General features: G+C 37.0%; 1 pseudogene; it reads right to left on the bottom strand.

Annotated features, from left to right (window-relative positions):
• Positions 1-11,913: 11,913 nt before the first annotated feature.
• On the bottom strand, positions 11,914-12,850 carry LOC125120639 (activator of 90 kDa heat shock protein ATPase homolog 2-like; annotated as a pseudogene).
• Positions 12,851-21,918: the final 9,068 nt, after the last annotated feature.

Here is a 21,918-nt window from a genome sequence, read left to right as displayed (position 1 = left end):
AAAATTCTTTCTGCATGCTAACTTTTCTTTTCTCCAAGGTGCTTTTTTTCTCTAGACAGTTTGTCATTCTCATAATCGCTTTAAAAACTTAGTTCATATATCAATCTCTAAAATGAAGAAGTCATTTTAATGATATCTTACCTTTAATGTTCCATTATTGTTTTGACACAACATATTCTTTATCTCATTTAGGAATATACAACAACCCTTCAAAAAGAATTCTGCATAGCCCCATTGTACTCCTGAGGAAGATCATAGTGATAGACATTGCCTAACTCATGCCGAGTCATGCAGGCAGTCAGGCCTGTGACTGGAACTCAACCCCGGGTCTCTCTACTCTCAGTTCAGCATTCCTAAGACAGAACCCTCTGAAATCTAAGGGTTTTCTCCACAACCTGGGAAGTAATATTTCTGCACATCTCATAATGTTTCTGTGTGAAAAGTGCTAGGGATTGAATTGTGTCCCTTCAAATGCATGTGTTGGAGCCCTCACCTTCACTGTAGTAATATTTGGAGATTAGAACTTTGGGGAAAAAATTCGTGTTAAATGAGCTCATGGGGGTGCCCCCCGCCCAAAGGAAATTAGTAGATTTATAAGAAGAGGAAGAGAAGACAAAAATGGCATATGAGGACACAGAGACAAGGTCTTCTACAAGCCAAGAATAGAACCCTCACCAGGAATTAAATCAGCTGCCACTTTGATCTTGAACATCTTAACCTCCAGAATGGTAAAAACTTAATGTCTGTCCCTTAAGCCACACAATGGTATTTTTTTATAGCAACTGAAGCTGACTGTAGTTGTACAGTTCAGTCTGTGTTTATTGTATTCACAAATTCACATAATCAGAAGTGTATTCATTTAGAAATATGCTCCCTTTTGACCCAAATTGTCCTAACATTTGAATTTTTAAATAACTTTATCAGATTAATTCATACTGGTTTTATTAATCTGTCTCTCCTTTTGTTTGAGTCCTTCTTGTTGATGGAATACTCACTTTTTCTTGTCATTCTAGTGGTTTCTCAGGAGGGCTTCAATATAAGTGATTTGATTATTATAATTTTGGTAGAAGTAAGTAAATAACATTGAATTTGGGATTCAGATTGAGATGCAGACCTGACAAAGTCTGGAACCATCTTGCCCATCAGAGTTGACCTGCCCTGGGCCAAAATGGCCCAGCCTGTTTATACTCACCTCACTCAGCCAGTGGATGAGGGCTGTTGTGGGAAGCCACAGGGGCTCACTGGAGTTGAGACACATCCTGAGAGTGCTGACTGCTGGAAATATTTGCTGACTGCCTTCCCTGCAGCCAAGTGGGATCAGGTTGGAACATCTCAGTTTTCACTTCACCTAGATATTAAGGATTACCTGCTACCAGTACAGTGTGAATAAAGGCAAATTATGACCATCCTAAATGATGCCCTGTGTCATAATATACTGAAAAAATACAATATACTAATCCTGTTGAGATCATTGGGAAAACGACATGACTATTATCTGCCATGTCTACAGCCAATCACTTGCCTACTATGGTCACCACCTGGCTACTTTTGAAGATACTAATTCACTGTGGAAGACCACACAGGCCATCTGCTCATCCTCTGGTCACAACTCTTGTTCCATTAGACCCACAATATAGATAATTATACTTTACCTGGGTAAATAGAAAAAAGAGGGAATCTTAATACCCAAATGTTTAATCCCCTTTCAGTAGCCATGTCATGGATCGATGAATCACCTGTACACATACAAGAGGAAGTGTTAAGAATATTTTAATCCTGGAATTCCCATCGTTGCTCAGTGGTTAACAAATCCAACTAGGAACCATGAGGTTGTGGGTTTGATCCCTGGCCTTGCTCAGTGGGTTAAGGATCCAGCGTTGCCCTGAGCTGTGGTGTAGGTTGCAGATGCGGCTGGGATCCCACGTTGCTGTGGCTCTGGCCTAGGCCGGTGGCTATGGCTCCGATTCAACCCCTAGCCTGGGAACCTCAATATGCCGTGGGAGCGGCCCAAGAAATGGCAAAAAGACAAAAAAAAAAATTAATCCTGTAGTTCCAATTGTGGTTCAGTGGGTTAAGAACATGACTAGTCTCAATGAAGATGCATATTTGATACCCAGCCTCACTCAGTGGGTTAAAGATCTGACGTTCTGCAAGCTGCAGCATACACTGCAGATGTGATCGGATCCAGCCTTGCTGTAGCTGTGGCATATGCCAGCAGCTGCAGTTCTAATTTGACCTCTAGCCTGGGAATGTCCATATGCAGCTGTAAAAAAAGGAAAAACAAGAATATTTTAATCCTAAAATACTCAAAATTTCATTTAATCTAAAAAAGTTGAAAAAATACAAAATACAGTTTATCTTTTTTTTTTAATAGACCCCAAATTTTTATTCCCATCTCTTCTCTAAAATGAGATCAAGGAGTTCCCGACGTGGCTCAGCAGAAACGAATCCAACTAGGAACCATGAGGTTGCGGGTTCAATCCCTGGCCTCGCTCAGTGGGTTAAGGATCTGGCATTGTCTTGAGCTGTGGTGTAGAGCTCAGACGCAGCTCAGATCCTACGTTGCTGTGGCTGTGGTGTAGGGTGGCAGCTACAGCTCTGATTAGACTCCTAGCCTGGGATCTCCATATGCCATGGGTGCGGCCCTAAAAAGACAAAAAAAAAAGAAAAAAAGAAAAAGATGAAAGGAGATCAATTAATGTAATTCTGATTTCTCTCTAACTCTTTGTTCATTCAATCCTTGGGAGGTGAAGTGATGTAAGGAATTTGTGAATTTGGCAGAGAATAGCTTTGTGATGTGGCTCCACTCTGCCTTCTTCCTCCTCTGGGGAAGCTGCTGAAAGAGAGCATGAGTTCTATTCTGTTCTCCCTCTTCCAGACAGGGCTGCTTATGAATGGAAGGTATGGACCAGTCTAATTCTGCAACTATAATCTATGTCCTAAAGCTGAGTTTTTTTGGGGGGAGGGGGCCTCACCTGCAGCATATACAAGAGGTCAAATCAGAACTACAGCTGCTGGCCTACACCATAACCACAGCAATGGCAGATCTGAGCCATATCTGACCTTCACCACAGCTCAAGGCAATTCTAGATCATTTAACCCACTGAGCGAGGCTGGGGATCAAACCTGGGTCCTCATGGATACTAGTTGAGTTTGTTACCGCTGAGCCATTACAGAGAGCCATAACGGAAACTCCCAACTTGAATTTTATTCATAACAAGAGAGACACTTGATATCCTTTATTCTTTTGTATAATTTCTTCATATTTCTGTATCTAAACATGAAAGAAGGTACCTCTGAGGGCCTTCCTCAGAAACTCCTAATAATTAGAACAAAAGAGACAAAACAAATATAATCCTAACTGGTCTTTTAATAATGTGTTTGAATTATTTTTCATAAAAGTAAAAGAGAAAGGAAAATTAACAAGTAAATATGAAGGGGAAAATATATATTTTTATCCTACAGTGAGTGATAAGCTCCTTTAAAAGTCTGCTTTGACTTCATGATAATCAGAATTCTTATAAATATCTGCAAGTTTTCATATTCTATACCAAATATATTCCTTAATTTCTTTTTCTTCATTGGTTCATTCAAGAAAATCTTTTTAAAACCTGGATAGAGCAAATGTGCTACCTGTTCTGGCATTGTGCAAGTAAATGCTGAATAAATAAATCAGTATTATAGAGCTGTATATTAGAAACAACAAGCAGGGTTTGTCCTAAATATTTGCCCCATAGCCAGGTTTACTTTGAGCCAGCATATGAAAGATTTTGTGATTAGGCCCCAAAGCACAAAAATACCAATTAATTATGATGATTAGATATGTCTTCATTAGTAGTCTATAAATAAATCATGCTCAGTATTATGCAGTCAGCTATCCTGGAAAATACTCTTAGAGGGCTGTGAAAACAGCTTAATCAATTATAAATGCTCTGCAACTTACCACACATTTATTTTGAAATGTTAAACATACATGTACACACATGTTATATATGTGTGGACGTATTTCTCAAACTGTTTCAGTGTTTCTTTATGCTGCTTAGCACTGAAATGCTTTCCAGAATCAAGATGGAAGTTTGTTAAAAATCTGTATTTATTTTTAAAAATAAAAATGTTAGTTAGAATGCTTATATTTCCAATTCCTTTCATGTTTTTAGATGATAGTGTTTCTCTTTGATATTTAACTTCTGTGCTTCCAGAAATGTTTTGTGAATGTGTTTATCTCTTCTCACCCCACCCCTTCCCTATCCTCAGTGTAATTTCTGCATTTATTCAAAAGAATTTCTTCCTGAACATGTCGCTATTATTAAAAACTTTTAGTTATATTTGCGGTTAACCAATTTGTGCAAGATATCCCTCATCCACTTGTCCAGACTCCCTTTTCCCTTTTCTCCACTCTGCTAGACCCCCAGGAGACTGACCTCTATGAACTGCATCAAGCAATTCCTTGCCCTCCAGTTTCCAGTTGATTTCTGCTAACGTGGCTCCCTGGCAGGAGATCAGAGGTGGGTAGAGAGTTTATTCCCTGGCTGCTTCTCTGCAGGTTGACTGCGTACCTCAGCCAAAGGTCACAGCTCCTGACATGTGATTCTTACCAACAAATCTCTCTATGGGTTTTTGTCCTTTTAGATCTAAGAGTGGTAACAGATCTCTCCATGTAACTTGCCCTGGGGGACTGCATTATCTCTCTTGGGTTCACTATACTCTAGGCTAGCCTTTGTAAATAGTCCTTTAATTAAATTTATCTCAAATTACCCAATTTGAATAAGTAGTCTGTTTTTATAGGACTTTGATTGATACATGATTCTTCTTGCAGATTATTCAAAGAATACAAAAATAGAGAGTAAAATATAAACATCCTCATTATATTTTTGGTTGTGAATATTGCAAATATAATCCAGATTGGCTTAAGCACCTGGATTTTTCTAGTTTTCTGAGTCAACATATCACATACAGAAACACATGCAGAAGAATGCACTTTTCAGAGATAGTTGGGGTTTAAATAAGCCACAATGGAAGATCAGGGATTTGCAGAGAAAAAGATATATACATTGGAGCCAATGGCCATTAATTTTACGGTGTAGATGTTCTAGAGTTCTTTAGCCAGTAGGGTAGTCAACCATTTATTCCCAGTGATTCTAAGTTCTTGCTGGTCCTATCTAAATAGTCTCAGTCTTCTCAAGTAGATAGAGCTGTATGAAAATCTTCAGGGAGAACATTTGGGAACCCATCATCCTTGATACATCATTATCCTCTTTTCTTTTGATTTCCAGAAATCCAATAGGGTAACTTTTTTTTTTTTTTCCTGTTGACTCAGTGTCATGAGACTCTGAATTGTTGTTATTTCCATGTGACCATTGCTGGGTCCCCTGTTAGTACATTTTTCCCATAGTTATTACTAATGTCTAAACCATATTAGGGGAATTATGTGGTTCCCATAATGTCAGGGATGGTTTTGTTTTTTTTTAATGTGAATGATTGGTTATATTTCATTTGAGAGGTGCTAATTACAATTTTATTCCTTAGCTTAGGAACCCATATGTAAGTATTATGAAGGAAATTGCACCATATGTTAGTCAATGTTTGATATAAGTGGTAGCCATCCTATGATCTAGTGCGATAATTGATTCCTCAATACAGTATATGATAAGACTAAAGTAATCTAAGGACACTAACCCATTGTCTTGCTTCTTTTATAGAAAGTTGACTTCCTTGTTTAGAAAAAATTATGAGATATCATCATGTTTAACAACCTATTTGGTTGGTTAAAATATTCATGACAGTGCTGACTTAAAGGCTGATAGATGGAGAAGTCAAATCTAAATCCAAATCCAGAATAAATAACTAATACATATCACAGGATCTCTCCACAACAAAAGCAGTAAAAAAATAATAATAATAATCAGCTGATGCCCAAATGTAGTATAGTACAATATTATAGGTTCAGAATTACTAATTTTGGGAAAATATCTTCATACACTGGTAAAGGGAATTCTGTGTTGTTGCACTTGTAAATAGCATCCATCTTGTTCAGCATAGCAGCCTAGTTCATTAGGTAAGTTCTGAAAATATTATGAAAGGGAGATGACTGACATTGAAAAATCATGTTCTCTTGTCTACCTAATTATTATTAGTGGGATGCCCTTTGAGGATGTAGCATGGATATTCTTTATGTTCCTTTCAAAAAGTTTATCCCTCCTTCTCCTTCCTCTCTAAAATCCTCATCATTAATCCTCTAGTTCAGTTCCTTTGAGCTTCCTTATTATCTGAGAAAACAAGCAGCCATTTCTCATACATTCTGATAGATCTTTATTTAAGGCAACGTGAAACAATTGCCAAGGTCTACATGATATACTACCACCAGAGAAAACTGGATTTCCTGTGGCATTATTTTCTACCATGAGTTTCACAAGTGCCCTGTAGGTCCTAAAGAAACAATGTCCTCCAGTAGGTACAACAGGTTAATATAGGCCTAAAGCCCGTGTAAGCATTTACCAAAGATATGTGCATTTCCCTTTCATCTGGGAACCTTTACTCTGGTAAGTGGCTACAGGTGTCTTTAGAGAGTGTCATGAGGGTGTTTCTTAGCATGCTCTTCAGTGTCAATGGACCATCAGCGGGAATTAGTGTTTAGAGTACCAACCTACTCTTTCTATCAATTCTTTAATTTTCACCTGAAAGAGAAAGAAAAGCTATGAATCCAACTAAGAAGTCCAATTTTATTATCTCTAAGACCACATTTTGTTTTTTACCCAGCTCAGTCCCTGCGGCAACAAAAGATAGATTCTTTTATCTTGATCCTAGAAACTCCCTGGATTTCAGTCAGTGCTGTAAACCTAGAATTCAAGGATTTTAACTTGTCATTCTCTTTCATTGATGTTTGAAGCAGCTGCCCCCTTTCTAAGTCCATAAATTCCTCGTGTACATTCTACTGTTCTATGGAAGGAGAAACTCTGTTCCCAGAAGTCATGCCTGCACTGTGCACTTGATGCCAGGTGACCACAGGCAATAATTTGATTAGCTTTTTCACTGCTGAAAAATTCCCCCATCTTGGCATGTAAGCAAGATTTTGACTTGTTTCTGACCTAGCTATGACGGATAAACAATTGATAGTTCCCATTTTCCCTTGCAGGTATCTATCAACGCACCCCACTCCCTGGTAACAATTTCTCAGTTAGGGATCTTGGTTGTGAGTAGCAAAAACAGCTCTAGCTAATAAAAGGAGAAAATTTATTTGTTGAAAGAATGTTGAACAGCTCACAGGATAAGCTAACAGGATGGAAGACCTGCAAGGGAATGGGCAGAAAACAACAGAAGCTTTGTAGGAGGAATGACAGCCAAGATGAAATACACTTGTTTGGATGCCCATTACGTACCACTGGTGCCACAGTACAGATCTACCACTGGATAGCACCACACACAAGAAAGTGATAGATGGTAAGTCCAAAGGACATACATTTAAGTATAGATCATTGGTAAGCATGAAAAAGAATGCAAAGCAAACAGAATAGAAACAGTTCATCTCTGTTGCTGATACACAGGAATGTAATAGACGAATTCATTATTTGAGATTAAGAGGGAAGAAATATTAAGAGACATTTGATTAATATGCCATCTTCATTTAATATCTTCCATTATGTTCAATTATCAGTTGTATGACCTTGAGAAAGTCACTTATCCTTCCTGTAACTGGTTCATTATCTCTAAAATGAAGATAATAATATCTATCTCAAGAGGATATCATGAGAAAAAAAATGAGTAATACGCACAAAGCAGGTACAGTGGTACAGGATTATAGTATGTACTTTTAGGTGTTAGTTAACTAGTAGTAATAGTAAAGAGGTAAGCACTACTTCAGATTTGAAGAAAACAAACACCAATATATAAATACAAAGAGAATCGGTCTTTTAGGCACTTGTTACCTTAATTTAAAAACTGACATTGGAACAAATTGGTCAATTAGATGTCTTCCACTGTTCATCTTATGTTAAACAATTAAGTCATAATAATTGAATGAGTATTTTTCTCAGAACTGATATGCTGTCTTCAGATTGAAATTTCTTTGTAAGAATAGCTAATATATTGGGAATAGAAAGAAATTCTGGTTAAATATCTCTAATAGAAACAGTGTCAACAATATGCTTGATAATAAAATATTAGTGACACTTCTATTAGAGAAGCAAAAGGCCTCCACTATTATCACTTCTTGAGTTCCTAGTTATTGTAACTATACAAAGTAATACATGTATGCAATATTACAATTGCATGAAAAAATTACTCTTGCAAAAATATGATTGTCTCAAAAACACAAGAGAATTAATAGAACAAACAAATTTTGAAATTTAGGCCTAATAAAATAGTTCTAAAACATAATTGAGAACATCAATAAAGAAAATTGATGGCTTTCCTATTCATGTACACAGTTTATAACTCTAGAAAAAACAGTGAAAATATATAATAGAAAAGATCATGTTAAAAAAAAAGACAAATTCCATTCACAGTTGTAGCAAAACCTGTAATATTCCAAAGGATTAATCTGACAAGGATGTATTAAACCTAATTGGAAGGAGAAAAAAAAAGCTTTCCTAGACATGAAATATATGAAGATATTTTTTTCCTGAATGAGGAGTTTCAATCCTAAATCTTATTTTTTTCTTAATTGCTATCTCCTCCAAATCAGTTATTATGTTTAAAACAACTCTGTCAAATTCATTTTTAATTTTATACTTGTCCAATTGATTCTAAACTATTTTTATTTGATATTTGTTTGTTTGCTGCTTTATTTTTTTTCCTAAAAAGTTTTTCTCAGATGGAGATATTGCTTACAATTTGGTTAAATAATTCTTTGTTGAGTGGACCTCCTTCACTTATTGCAGTATTTTAACATTTCTGGCCTTCACTTAGCAAATGCTAGTGGCACACCATCAGTCAATGTAACACCATAAACTACCCCCACATATTCCCAGTATTCCCTATGATATGGAACAGCTTAATATTGAGAATTAGTGGTCTGGAAAATATCATATATACTGTAAAGCCGAACAAGCAAAACATTGCAGTGTATACACAGAAATAGACAAACAGGTCAGTAAAACAGACTAGGAAGCATGATATAGATTTATGTACAGGAACAAATTTTGCTTATCATTAACTTGATCTTTAAAATCATTGCAAAAAAGATAGACTATATATTGATTAGTATCAAAACCAAAATCAGGTTAGAGATCTAACATGTACATGTGTGCACACACACACTATCTTAGGGATAGTAAAATGCATTATACACCATTTTTAGAGGATAGAAGCAGGGGGAATTCAATCTATCTCATTCTATAAGGCCAGAATTACCTTATTATCAAAGCCAGATAAAGACATCACAAGAAAAGAAAACTTAAGACTATCATCTCTTAAGAACATTGATGTAAAAACCCTCAACAAAATATTAGCAATGTGAACCCAACAACATATAAAATGTATTATACACCATGACGAAATGAGATTTATGGCAGGTGTGCAAGGTTAGCTCAACATTCAAGAGTCAATTAATGTAATCAATAGAATCAATACACTAAAAAATAAAAATCATATGATTATGTCATTAGAGGGTTAAAGGCATTTGGCAAAATCTGAAACCCATTCATGATAAAAAAAAAAAAAAAAAAAAAAAAACCTCTCAGCAGATTAGGAACAGAGGATAATTGCTTTAACTGAATAAAGACTCTCAAAAAAAAAAAAAAAAACAAACACCCTATAACTACATTGTAGCTTTCCCACAGATACAAAGCAAGGATATCCCACCTCACCAACTCTTTTTTCACTCATACTGGAAGTGCTAGATAATGCAATAAGAAAAGAAAATATATACAGCTTTGGTAGGAAGAAATAAAATTGCCTTTGTTCACTGAAGGCAGAATTGTTTAGAAAATCCAAATGAATGGGCAAAAAGTGATGGAATTAATAAGTAATTATAACAAGCTTGCAAGATTCAAGGCAACATATGAACCTCTTTCACTTGAGGTCTGGGTTCTTCTCAATTGGCTACTTCTTCACAGGCCCCTGAGTGATTGCACTTCTTATGCTGAGACAAGATCTCTGTCCTCTGAAATTTAGAGGCAGTGGGTCATATTTAATGTCTTGGATTGTGTGGGTTGCCTGTATCTCAGGGAGAGAGTCAACAGCACAGAAACTTCCGCAACCATGAAATTTTGCACAGATAGAAAATTGGAGATTGAAAGAAATTCTGGAAGAAATATTTCCATTAAGGGACAAAGCAAGTTTATAGTAGAGTCATGGACGAACAACACCTAGTCCAAGAACTTTTGTTGAGACTTTGTAAGTGTACTGCAGAGACCATCTGGTTCTGTTCACAAATCTTATCAGCATTCTAAACTTATATGCACATTCAAGGAAACTCTTTTTTCATTTCTTACAGAGCCTTCTGACTGAGCTGGGTCCAAATCTGGGCCCTTCTATGATTATTTTCAACCTTCTAGTGAGCACCAGACCTGTCTCTGCACAGACTGAGATTCCATGGCTATAATGGAAGAACAGCCAAGGGCTTTATCTTATAGTTATTTGTGTGATTTCCTCATAGTGCATGAAGGTGAGAATGAGGTTTGTTAGAGATTGCTGTGATCTTACAAATAAGGCTCAGACAAGTACTAGCAGTAAATCTGGGAACACAATGTGGTCTTTTGTCTCCAAGCTCAGTCCATTATGTAGTTTTTGAACCCTTTCCTTTTTGAAGTTAATATATTATTGATATCCACCCAGTATCCACAGAAGAGGGAGAACAAAGGAGTTATTAAAAACCTGTAGTTTGAACTTTGAAAGATTTCAGCCTATAATGAATGCAATACTTCCATTATGAGTTTAATTTCAAAATGTAAATAAAAATGACTACTACTTTTACAAAATGTAAAAAAAAATGACTAGTACATTTACAAAAATTACTACATAATAATTTTAAAGTATTAATAGTTCAGTAAACATTTTATTTTATTTTATTTTATTTTATTTTACTATTTTTCGCTGCCCCCTGGCATATGGAGTTCCTGGGCCAAGGATCAGATCCAAGCAGAAGTTTCCACCTAAACTGCAGGGGCAGCAATACCATATCCTTAACCCACTCTACTGGGCCAGGGATCAAACCTGTGTCCCAATGCCCCCAAGATGCTGCTGCTCATTTCACCACAGTGGGAACCCCATACCATGCTTAATTTTTTTTTCTGACTTTTCAGCAGAACAATTTGAACAGATAGTAAAGTTGTTGCCCTTTTCAAGTAAACTTAATGAGCAGAGAAAAAGGTAAATATGTTTTAGAGGGAAAAAAAGACCAGGATTTGTTTTGTTTTGTTTTGTTTTGTTTTAAGGAATGATATCAACATGCCATTTATTTTTTATCTTTCTGAACTAAAACTACAGCTGAAAGTATTCTAGGATAAGCTTTAGCTTAACATCAACTAGCTGTATTCAGCGATTCAGTCTATTCCCAGAGGAGCTTCTATGGGAGGTAAGGTTAATACCTAATTTTCCATTACTTGCTGCTTTTAACTCATGGTAGAGTCTAGTCAAAGTAAAGATTCAAACAATACTTTAAATTCTGTATAAGTTCATAGATTCATCCAATATGAATTGAGTTTTTATCTCATTTTGTAAAAGTAATAATAGGGAAGGTCTTAATTAGATACTTTGTAATTACAAACAGTGATATAAAAATCTTCTAATTCAATCATTTAGGGTGGTCTTATTCAGTAAACATTTTCATTTCTTGAAAATTCCGCTTCTATCAACAAAGTCCCACATTTTTTTTCTTTACAGACAGTAAGCTTTTTACATTACAATTATAATCCCATTTACCCTGAAGGGGGACACAAAATTCAGTGCAACTTCTGGCCAGTTCTTATGTTTCCATTACATGATGATCTTCTTATATGTTAGCAATTCTATATATTTACTTATGATTTTCTCTTTAAACCTTTGTGATTGCCTTCCTCTTGCAGCTTCTAATACTGCAGGAAATTTTTTAAATATGTGCACCAAACCTTTCACAGTAAAGAGACTATACAGATGCTCTATGCATGTGTCAAATAGTCCCATCATGTTCAGTGCCACAGTGGGAATCTATATGCCCAGTGCCATGGGAAGTGGGACCTGCAAGGTATATTCATTCAGTCTTCTTTTAATAAGTGGAAAGCCCTGGCTTTTTTGGTAAAATCACTCCCATCTTAAATTCCTTATTTTTTTTCTTTTTTTTGGCTTTTTACGGGTCTAATCAGAACTGTAGCTGCCAGCCTAAGCCACAGCCACAGCAACGGGGGATCCAAGCTGTGTCTGCAACCTATTCCACAGCAATGCTGGATCCTTAACCCACTGAGCAAGGCCAAGGATCAAACCCACGTCCTCATGGATACTAGTCAGGTTCTTTAACCGCTGAACCGTGACAGGAACTCCTTTAAATTCCTTCTTGAGTACCTTCAGGTAATCTCTAAGAGCCTCCCTGACCTTGGCAGTATGTGCAGTTTCCATAAGATCCTTCAGTGTATACCCATCTCCTTTATTTTTATTCATGTTTGACTTAATGTCTACTCAATTTTTTGGAAGGATTGAGTATTTCAATCAATCATTTGTGCTTTGCACTCGATTCTTTAATTAAACCTTTCCAGCCCAGTTTGATGTTCCACTTGTAGAGTAAAATCTGCTTTCCTTTGCAGCTGCTGCAGAAAGCCTCACTATTAACCTGCTTTAGCAGGCAGATCTTGCAGCAGCCAGCCTCATTCTCCATATCAGTGCTCACCAGTAGTTTGTGGAACTTCCCCTTAGACCAGCTGGTAGCATCTGCTCTGTCCATTGTCAGTTTTTCATGTGATCTGTCCTCCCCACTCCTCCATGATCCAGAATAAGTTCCCCAGCCCCACTTGGCCATGTCTGCACAGGTGCTACAGCTTCCTCCATATTCGACATATGATATATCCTCCCTGAAGAATGTTCCATATGCCCCTTCTATTGCTTTTGGATGGAATGTTTTGTATATGTCTATTATGTTCATCTGGTTTAATGTGTAGTTTAAGGCCAATGTTTCCTTATTGACTTTTTTTTTGTCTGTATAATCTATTAATTTTTCAAAATAGGGTATCAAATCCTCTGTTATTGCACTGCTGACTGTTTCTTCAGGTCTGTTAATATTTGCTTTGTATGTTTAGAAGATCCAAGTTGGGTTCATAAGTATTTACAAATGTTATATCCTTTTGTTGGATTGACCTCTTTATTATTATATAATGTCATCCTTTGTCCCTTGTTGCAGTCTTTGCCTTAAACTCTATTGTATCTAAGTACAGCTACCACTGCCCTCTTTTTGGGTTCCATTTGCATGGAATATCTTTTTCCATTCCTTCACTTTCAGTCTGTGTGTGTCCTTAAAGCTGAGCTCTCTTGTAGTAGTTGGCATACAGTTGAATGTTGAAACTTTTTTAATCTATTCATCCACTTTATGCCTTTTTTTTTTTTTTTTTTTTTTGAGGGCTGCACACATGGCGTATGGAAGTTCCCAGGCTAGGGTCTAATCAGAGCTGCAGCTGCCAGCCTTCACAACAGCCAGAGCAATGCCAGATCCTTAACCCACTTAGCAGGGGCCAGGGATTGAACCTATGTACTGATGGATGCTAGTCAGGTTTGTTACCACTGAGTCACACTGCGAACTCTCACTTTATGCCTTTTGATTGGAGAATTTAGTCCATTTACATTTAAAGTAATTATTGATAGGTATGGACTTACTATTACCATTTTATGTGTTGTTTTTGACTGTTCTGTAATTCCTTTGTCTCTTTCTTCCTCTATTGTTCTTCTTTTACGATATGATGACTTTCTTCAGTGATATGCTTGAATTCCCTTCTATCTTTTGTGTATTTATATAAAATTTTGCTTTGTGGTTACCATGAGGTTTGCATAAGATATCTCATATTTAAACAGTCTATTTTAAGTTGATAACAACTTAACTTTGAGTGCACAATAAAGCTTTACATTTTTGCTATCCCATGCATGAACACATGCATTTGATGTTTTCAATGTAAAAATTTACATCTTTTTATCTCGTGTATCCATTAACAAATTATTGTAGTTGTAGTTATTTTTAAGACTTTCGTATTTTAACTTTCATATGCAGTGGTGATCAATTTATTCCATTAAAAATTTAATCAGAATCCATCTTATTTCCACAGAAAAATAATTGAGATATTAGAGAACAACTAAATAATGTAATTTTTCAGCTTTTATATGCATTTATTATATAGATGATTTAAAATTTTATTTGGTAAGTCATTTTGCAAGATTGGAAAGCTATTATTTCTGAATAATATATATTGAATTCCTATGTTCTATACTCAGCCACATGCCTAAACATGGGCTCTGTATTTCACTGAAAGCTTTATGAGGTATTTCTTTAAATTAAGAATTTTATTGTGACAAGGTATAGGTGAGACACTCAGCTGTAAAGTTGAGATATTGACATCACCATTGGGATTATAATAATGCACTGGATGTGAGATTCTGAAAAAAGATGATGTTTCATGCTGAACCACCCACTCTGATGTTAGGTGCCAGTTGAAAGCAGCAGCTTGTATCTGCTGGGCACTTTCACAGATTGGATTTGCACTTTGTGACTCAGGATTCCTGATAAAGATAACTTCACAATGTGGGAGAGTATAATGAAACATTTTTAAATAATGTGTTCTAACAAACTGAGTTAACTGAATTGCATGCCTCCTCTTTCTTTTTTTCTAACGAATCTTAGATTTACTTCTTTGCATAATCCTAGACTATACTTAAGTGTTTCTCAAGATCATGCATAGTACTTGATTAAGAACTTGTATTCCAAGGGCTTAGGTCCTGATAATATCACTTAACAGGTTTATGTGTTTGGGAAAGTTACATAACTTTCTAAGTCTGCTTTTCCTCATGTATGTAATAGAGACAATAGTACCTGCCTCATAGGATTATAGTGGAAATTAAATATGAAATTGTGTAGAAATGTTTATCTCAGGCCTGGTAAATAGAAAATAAAAAATAAATGTTAGCTATTGTATTAACTGTCGTCCATTTGACAGTGCCACTTCCCACGGTGGTTTGCCAAGAAAGGTTGCAAATAAAATCATACTGGACCCACATTCTTAGATTTCAAAGTTAGTTCCACCATATACTCATGTCTGCACAAAGCTGCTGATAGAACTTCCCAAAATTGTAATTCAAAATAGAAGATCTGCTTTGTTGTGTATATGACAATGCACACAAATATGTCTTTTCCACAGGCTTACCTTCCAGCTGTGTTTAGCTTCTATAATACAGATACAAATTAACTTAGATTTTGTTGTAAGATATACTGCATAGGCAGCATGATTTGAAGCAACTGCTGTAGGTAGTTTTTGAGAAAGCTAAACCCAAATGAAATGTAATTCGTTATGAGGTTACTGCTTGAGATACAAAATGCATTTCAGGAAGAGTAAGTCTTAAAGTATTAACTTCTGCATTTGCCCCTTTTAGTTTTCGGTTTCAAGGCAGATCCAGATGAGAATATCAAAAAGAAAGTGCCCATTCAATATCTACGCCCTGTGTGAGGCTCTTTACCATACAAAGATATTTGTTTCTGAGAGGATAATTTAACTGGCCTTATTCAATGTCTGTTGTACATCACTTGTGTGCATTTTCACAAAGGGAAAACAAAACCTGACTGCAAAGCGTAATTATAAATGGTAACAGTTATATTTGCATCATATTTATGCAATAAATAAGCCTATCAAAACTAGAGTTTGGAATTTGTAGTGTGCTTTCCTCCTGTATTAATATAATTTATTTTGCTCCCCTGCTAATGAGGCTGGCTTTAGATAGCCATGAGCATCAGTCTCAAATAAAAATTAAAAGTCAGTATATTACATTTCTCCTTCTGTTCCTGCTGCATATTACATTGCTCCATAAGCTCATTGATGCTGGAATTCTATCTCTCCTTTGGCACAATTTTCCTCTGTGGTATGATGCTATGAATATTTATGGTACAATAAAGATAATATAATAATAGGCATTTCCTAAACTTATGCTGCATATATCTTCAGACAGGAGCTGGGAGGGCTATATCTGTTACCTCCCACTAGAGGAGATCTTTATGTCCTGTGAAATAGCTGGCTGTCCCAAAGACCTTCACTTCCTTTCACATGAGTTAAATAGCTTCTGTACTGAAAAATTCTGAGAAGAATTTTTTCCTCTTCCATTATAGTTTGGGCTATCATTGTCTCTGAAACACTGCCAGATTTTCCCTACAGTAGGCTTCAATTGATATCCTTATTCATCCTTCCTGTGTCAACTACTACAATTCATTCTTTTATAGCCACCTTAAATCTTTAGTCTCTAAAATTCTTGGGTCCAGAATACTCTGAGAAGACTATTATCTTGCTCAGTGAAGTGGGACTGCTTCACCCTCACTCCTCCTCCATCAACTTAACTTACTGGATTGCTTTTCATTTATAAATTTAACTCAAATTGTTTTCTTTTTTCAAATATTTTCCAAACTTTCTCATTCCATCCAATTTTCCTAGCTTGATATCTGCTTAGCTACACATAGTCCTCCTAATTCTGTGACTTTGGACACTGTCCGATGTCAGTCTCCCATTTATCCCCTGTAGTTGTTCTTCTTATCTCTTATTAATATAATTAGAATTCAATCCATTTTACATTAATAATTTCAGTAAAAGTAGGGTTTTTAAAATTTTTTTATTGACTATTAAAGAAATTCTGATGTTCATATCATATGAGCATCCTGAAGTTTTTATTGTAAAATTCATGGGTATTATTTTAAAACTATAAAATATCTCAAAAACACTTCTTCAACCTTTGTGTGTGTGTGTATAAGAGAACTCGATGGAGGCAGATAAAGACAAAAACAGAGAGAATGCACTTTAATACATTTTTACAGGGGAGCATTTTGGGGAGACAATTATCCATGAGTTTCTCACATTTCTCCATGTTTTATGGTCAGAGGCACAGGCCTTTGTTCTCAACTATTATTTCAAGGATGTTAGTATAGCAAGCAGCCTCAATGGATGAGATAGTTTCTCCCTCTGAAGCAAAAGTTGATTTTATTTTTGGTTTTATGTTTTGTTTTTTATTTCTTTGTTTTTGTTTTTCTTGTTTATTACATCACTGTCCACCATAATGAAACATGTTTCCCTTTGAAAAAAATTAGGCATGTTTTCTACCTATTACAGAGGATTTGGTTTCACTAACTCATGTTTTTATCTCTTCCTGTAACCCACTTCATGTACAGATGTCAACTGAACCTATTCATGCCACCCTATGGGAATTGGAGCTTGAGGAACCAGTATAAATACTGAAACTCTGGCTATTACCGTCACTGGAAATAATACAGTCTTTTGTCTCCTATCCCATGGGTTTGTTTATATTTATTTACTTTTTATCTTCTCTGAGCATTTATGGGGAAGAAGCAGAATAACTTGTTAGGTAAAATCCCCAGTCCCTCCATTGTCAGGAGAGATGGGACTCTGGCAAAGACATAGCTTTCTGCAAGAATACAGATTAGGGTTTCATGGGCTGATTAATAGGAATAGAGGGAAGTTCATCTATGATCAAGTGGGCATAAAAACTCCTTTGTTGCCTTTTAACTGAGAGAAATACAGAGATGGTTTCAAGCCAAGCACTAGAAAGTAGGTAGAATGTCAACCTCAAATGATGTCTTGGGTGTTGCTAATTCTCTTGTAAGAGGGGAAAATGAAGGCTCCCATCTGGTGATCATCCTCAGGTCTGCTGCTTTGCAATAACTGGTACAAGATTGTCCTGGTGTTTGGTGGCAAAAAGTTCCACTACCATTACTTTAAAAGAGATATTCTGTGGAAGAGTAGGGGGAACCTCATGACCACTCTAGGTAGAAAACAAGCAAATCATTAGAATTGTGGTTTGTTGAAAGGGGAGATGAGATATGGGTTATCTAAGGCTTGACTTGCAAAATGTAATGCCTATTAAGGAAGAAACGCAATACATAGGTTGTCTTAAGGCTTTGTCTCTCTGCAGTCTTGCATGATAGATCCTTTCAGAGATGATAGTAAATGTCTTATGGCTTTTTTGCAGTGGGTCCTGGATACAATGAGGGAGCTTCAGCCCTTTCATGTAGATTTCCATGAGAAAGTACATTCTTTTGGAAACCACACGAGGCATGGGCAAGGATTTGGGATCTTATTGCCTTTGGATGAGCTTTATAAGGCTGATGAAGTTGACCCAATGATGAATAAGAAATGTATCCAAAGCGGAGTTCCCATTATGGCTCAGGCATTAACAAACCTGACTAGTATCCATGAGGACATGGGTTGAATCCTTGGCCTTGCTCAGTGGCTTAAGGATCCAGCATTGCCATGAGCTGTGATGTAGGTCACAGACATGGCTCGGATCCCACACTGCAGTGGCTGTGGTATAGGCTGGAGACTACAGCTCCAATTAGACTCCTAACCTGGGAACCTCCATATGCCATGGGTGTGGCCCTGAAAAGACAAAAAGACCAAAAAAAAAAAAGAAGAAGAAGAAGAAGAAGAAGAAAAAAAAGAAAAAGAAATATATCCAAAGAAACACAAATAAATCTGTTAAGAAATGCCACCTTGGAAAACTCCCCTAGGCCAAACACTGAAACTGAGCAAGAATTTGATCGTTATTTTGATAATGGAATTTCAGATGCCCTAGATTAAGGGGGGATCTATTTTTTAAAAAACTCCATTGTGTATGTCAAATGCAAATCAGCCAAGAGGAATAAATCTCACAGCCATAACCAGAGAGCAGCGTAAATATGGCAGTTGAATCATAAGTTCCCCAAAGCTAAAATAGATGGTGTCAGTAGGAATATCTTGTTGCTCATATATGGCTTTGGATAAACAGAAAATATTGGAAGTCCATTTGGCCGATCTATATGTAGCCACCACTCTGTGCAAAATTGAAAGTAAATGTGCTTTGCTCTCTGTTTCCTCCAGGTTCTCTGATTCCTCTCTCTTCACTAACCTGACTTCAGCCACTTTAAAGACGATTTTGGATGAGTCCTAGGTGTTGCTGATTCCATGAAAAACCAAAGGCCATCTGCACCTATCCAGATTTGGAGGAGAATTTGAAGGAAGGAAGAAATTCATACTTGTATAATTCTGTATTCAGGTCCCCATCCTCCCTGGTTCTGTCATCTGAGGGATACCCAGATTCAGGTAATGAGATTTGGGCCAGGTATACACTAAGGAATGGGAGCTATTATGTCCTTGTGGATGGAGCTCTTTGAGAAAATTCCTGTACTGTTGCGATTTCTGCTCCTGAACATACAATTATATTAATTTATATGTGTTTACTGTGAACACTTATAAAATCCTGAGTGTATTCTCCCAATCAGAAAGTGTTATATATAGAAAATTACTAGAGGGACATGTATATCACTTCCCAGCTCCTCTGCCTGTCCATTTCAAGGTGGTCCAATAGAAACAACATCTAATCCAAGAATGACAAATTGAAACCACAGTCTTAAGATCTTAAAGATAGCAAGGATAGGTTTCACTATGCACACAACAGCCCAATATGGCCAGAATAAATGGTAATGGGAGATGTGGACTCATGGTGGATTACTGCCAACTGAATCCTCTTGTTGCTACTGTAGCCCCACAATGAATTCATCACATAGACTGGTGACATTTGGTATGCTGTGTGAAACATTGCCAACACTTCTTTTCTATCCCATTGGCAACCAATGACCAAAACCAATATCTTCATGCAGCTAGGCCTCCAATATACATTTGCAGTATACCACCAGGGTACTTAAGCTGGGAAGGTGGCCAAGGTAACACTGATGCCTCTTCCTATACCTTAAGAAGTCTGAAGTCTTCTCTAAAGAGATGACAGCCTGTGGATCACAAAGTTTGAAGCCTCAGTGTGAATAGTCCTAAAGCCAGTGTTATTACCTTTCTTCCAACAAGAGTGGCTGATAAACCCCAACAAAATTTATAGGCTTCCTAGAACTATTTTAGGCTTATGTGAGACTATGTCAAAGTTCTCAATCCCACTGACAATCAAGGAAAAACCACTGTCTCTTTGCCATTCCCCAAAGAGAAATCCAACAATTTATTAAACTCTGAATACTGAAGATGGATTTATATTAGCTAGTTCACAAATATGCACGCTTTAATTTCCCTTGTGGCAGGCAGGTTAAGGATCTGGTGTTGCTGTAAATGTGGTGCAGGCTGCAACTGTGGCCACGTGGATTCAATCCCTGGCCCAGGAATTTCCACCTGCTGTGAGTGCAGCCAAAAAACAAACAAACAAAAACCAAATACATATCCTTTGAGCGGGTCCCAGACCAAAAGGGTGGATCGGAAGCTATCCAGGGATCTTGGCTTTTTCTCTATACAACTGACCTCTGTGACTGATGATACTGCTGATTAGAATCTCTGGCAAAAAAGAGGCCCCCACATACAGAGATGCCTCGTACAAAAGTGACATAGTTCAAACATAAAGATAATGACCACTTGGTTGAGAACATTGCTTGTCAAAATTGGCCAAAGTGAGGGAAATAACTCTATAAGTTTGATTAAATTGCCTTTGTCACTTTTGCATCTATTCCTTCTAAGTGTGAGAAGGGGATAATTGAGAAAAGGAGAAGTTACAGCTACTGTAATGGGACACAGATTTTATGGCATTGAGGACAAGTATCACCCTGACACCTGGGGAGGGAATAAATTTGACCCTGAGAGACATGGATGAAAAAGAGGCATAAATGTTTTGTTTTTTCTTTCAGGCCATCTCTGACATCTTCCTCAAGATAAACACTCTTATGTGTCTCTCCCAAATTAACAAGCACTTAGATTTAATCAATTTCAGGATCTATTATGTTCCATCAGGAAGCTCTGGTCACCATTTGATTGTTATTCCTGTTAAAATTACCAAAAAGCCAATCAAAAGGGCAGGTGGTGGCCCTCCCTACCCTTCATAGTACAATCCCTGTCAACACATTTAGTATCTGCTTCACCCCTATGCCAAGTGCTATAGTTCAGTGATTCCCCAGAAGGGATGAAAGCCACATGCCTACAGAAAAGTAGGACAAAGTAGACTGTACTCAGACATTACCTCCAAAAACAACAGTTAGACTCAGTTATTCAAACTGAACTGAGAAACCTAAGACCTAGTAGAAGGCTCTAAGGCCACATTGGAGCAATGTCAGTTTGTGATCCTCGATGATGTAGACCCCACTTCAGTGACCCCAGCTGCACTTTCTTCTTAGGGATATGATATGTACCTTTGGGGACTGTATGTCTTATGTGGAAACGTAGCATTAGCTTATTTCTCTGCCCCAAAATGGTGATTGGGATCTCAGAGGTGATCATGAGAGACCTCCAAGTTTTAAAAGAAATACCCCTCATCAATAATGTAGCCCTTAGATGACTGCATTATCTTTCCAAAATGATTACTGAGGAAGGCTTCCCAGAAAGGGAACTGATTTGTCCCTGTACCCATTTTGTTGTCAGTTTTCCCTAAAATGTGAATTGTCCAGTTAGAAGAGGTGGTACCAAATTTGTCTTTGATATTAGTTGAGGTGATCAAAGACACCGCCTCAATCCTGGAATGTATTCAGGTTAGTAGTAACTCAGGGGCCAGGCTTGTGATAGATGATACTGTCCCTAAATTTTCCTCTTGAGTGCCAAGGTGGAGTCTGGGTAATTTATAAAACATCTTACTGTACCAGTGCTAAGGCCTTGGCCCAAGCTGAAAAGTCAATGTAGAAGTTTAAGGAGAAAAACGCCTACATTTCTGAGGTATTTCCAGGTGGTTTATGAGATTTGTTCAGCGGGTTGGGTCTGACACCATTGATGTTAACACTGCATTTTTCCTCATCGTGCTGCTCCGAGT

Source organism: Phacochoerus africanus, chromosome 2 (genome assembly GCF_016906955.1).
Source record: "Phacochoerus africanus isolate WHEZ1 chromosome 2, ROS_Pafr_v1, whole genome shotgun sequence".
NCBI lineage: Eukaryota > Metazoa > Chordata > Mammalia > Artiodactyla > Suidae > Phacochoerus > Phacochoerus africanus.
The sequence above is the reverse complement of the archived record's forward strand: the minus strand, read 5'-3'. Positions and strand labels throughout refer to the sequence as shown.